The sequence below is a fragment of the Euprymna scolopes genome, chromosome 40 (genome assembly GCF_053919585.1).
Source record: "Euprymna scolopes isolate OS-2025 chromosome 40, ASM5391958v1, whole genome shotgun sequence".
Taxonomy (NCBI): Eukaryota; Metazoa; Mollusca; class Cephalopoda; order Sepiida; family Sepiolidae; genus Euprymna; species Euprymna scolopes.
In genome coordinates, this window is record NC_136521.1 from 814268 (window position 1) to 816767 (window position 2500).

A 2500-nucleotide genomic window follows, 5' to 3' on the forward strand; every position below is an offset into this window, starting at 1 on the left:
TATATATATATATAATAAATGACAAAAAGTTATATTTCAAAATTCAAAATTTTGACCATCTTATATTTTATGTATGTATGTATGTATGTATGTATGTATGTATGTATTGGTGTACTGTTGTTGTTTCCTATATGTAAATCCACTGAAGCCCCGGTGTTTATAAAAAACAAAAAAAATTAATATAGTATGTTTGTATAAATAAGCACACTGTACTGGGTATACAAACACACGTGTACATATATGTGTGTATAGTACACTATATTTATTTTTACACACATACTATAATAATGCTTTGCAGAACATTATTATATTATGTGTGTATGTATAAACATAGTATCATCATCATCATCATCATCATCATCATCATCATTGCCAATCACTCTAGTCATTTGTGGGTCGTAAGATGGCCGTGGAGGCCGATCCTTGACCCACAGACTTTATTACACTGGGGGCATTTGTGGATGATCGTCGGGATAGTGGAAAAGGTGGAAAGATCTGTGTTGGTAGTAGATCTTTCCTTTCTCTGCTTTCTCCTGTTTTCTGCTGCTCTGTTGAGGTTCTTTTTCTAAATGCAGCGTGCTTTCACGGACCATCTTGCTCATCTGAAGAGCAGCATCCACCCAGCTTGTGAGGCTCAAGTGATACTGTCTCAAGTGGGTCATTTGCTTCGGAAAGCGGTTGTCAGGTATGCGCATAACATGGCCCGTCCATCGCAGCTGGTGTCGGATGATTGTTGTAGTGATGGTAGGTATGTTGGCCTCTTCAGGACGTTTACGTTTGTCTGTCCTCGATCGTTCCATCCAATCCTGAGGATCTTGCGGAGACAAGGCTGGTAATACTTTCTCCAGGACCTTCAGATATCTGCTGTAGGTGGTCCAGCTTTCGGCCCCATAGGTAAGAGTGGACAGAACAACTGCTTTATAGACAAGGAGTTTGACCCTGCTTTGTATGTCCCGATTCTCAAACACCCGTTTCCCTAGCCTGGCAAAGGTTGCACTGGCGGATCCCATGCGTTGTTGAATCTCTGCGTCGATGATAAAACTTGTGAAGAGGAGAATGCCAAATATGCAAAATGATCAATATTTTCTAAAGTGTTGCCTTCCACAAAGATTGTGGGTGGCTGTGGGTGTGTGCCAGGAGCTGGTTGATGTAGGATCTGGATTGTTTTGATTTAAGGTCAAGTCCTAAGAGCCGGTAGACTCTCCCAAAGATATTCTGGAGGTCCGTTTCTGAGTGGGTAACCAGTTCATCGTCATCTACGTATTAAAACTCCATGATGGGCGATGTGAGGATCTTGCTTTTTGCCCTAAACCCGCTGATATTAAAAAGTCTGCCATCTGTCCTGTACATGAGTTTGATTCCCTCAGGTAAGTTCTGGCTAGTAAGGTGAATGGTGGTGGAGATGTAAATGGAGAAAAGGGTTAGGAAAATGATGCAACCCTGCTTGAAATCGGTTTCAACTTTGAAGGGAGATGTTTCCAAGTTACTATTGAAACCACAACTGCCACCATGTTATCATGAAAAGTCTAAAGATTTTTAAATACTTGTCTTGACACCCAATCTAGGATAGGGCACACAAGAGGACTGTTCTTTTCACAGAGCCTTTGTGAGGTCAATGAACGCCATGTACGGTGGAAGGCGTTGCTCCCGACATTTCTCCTGCAGTTGACGTCAAACATAGTATACACACACACACGTATATATATATATATATATATATATATATATATATATATATATATATATATATATATATATGCGTTTACGTATGTATATATAGTATAATGTTTATTTATACAAAAATACTATAATCATGCTTGTAATGGAGCACATTTTGATAAACACCGGAGTTTGAAGTTTAAGTCGATTTGCATTAAGGACACCACAACGATACAACCGTTATTAATTTTAAAATGGATACAATCCGACGTTATTATGTGAAAATGAAGCGGAATACCGGAGGCTCGACGTTTCGCCCGAATTTTGCGGGCTTTTTCAAGAGGTGTGGTCACTGACGAGAGGGTCGATGTTTTTCGTTTTATATATACTGGGGGAGTGTATGCAAATAGAATTATTATACAAATATACAAAAATAAAAGAACAAATATATATTTATTAACCAGTGTCGAGATTATTTTTGTGCAATATTATTTTAGATAAGGGGAAATAAATATTACAAATAAGAAGAGAAACACGATTGCATTTGGAGACTGGGTAAGATAACAATGGAAAAATAAAATAGAATTTGAATTAAAATGGTCAATGGTAGATAAAGCTAGAAAATGTAAACCTAGAAAATCCAAAATATGTAATCTACGCTTTCTCAAGTCATACCACATAGTAAATTCTATAGAAGAAATTTTAACAAAAACTTTGATGTTATACAAAGCTGTCTACATACGAATAAATTCTTATTATCATGCTTAAGACCTGATTAAAAACATGTATATAAAAAACGATAATTAAGGAATATATTGTGAATAACTTGTAATTATAGTAA

The 2500-nt window shown here is 37.0% G+C and overlaps 1 long non-coding RNA gene across 1 annotated transcript in view; it reads right to left on the reverse strand.

Moving 5' to 3' along the window:
- The window catches only part of LOC145265352 (uncharacterized), a 314468-nt gene that overhangs the window by 104563 nt on the left and 207405 nt on the right, over positions 1–2500 (reverse strand). The gene's annotated exons all lie outside the window — the stretch shown is intronic.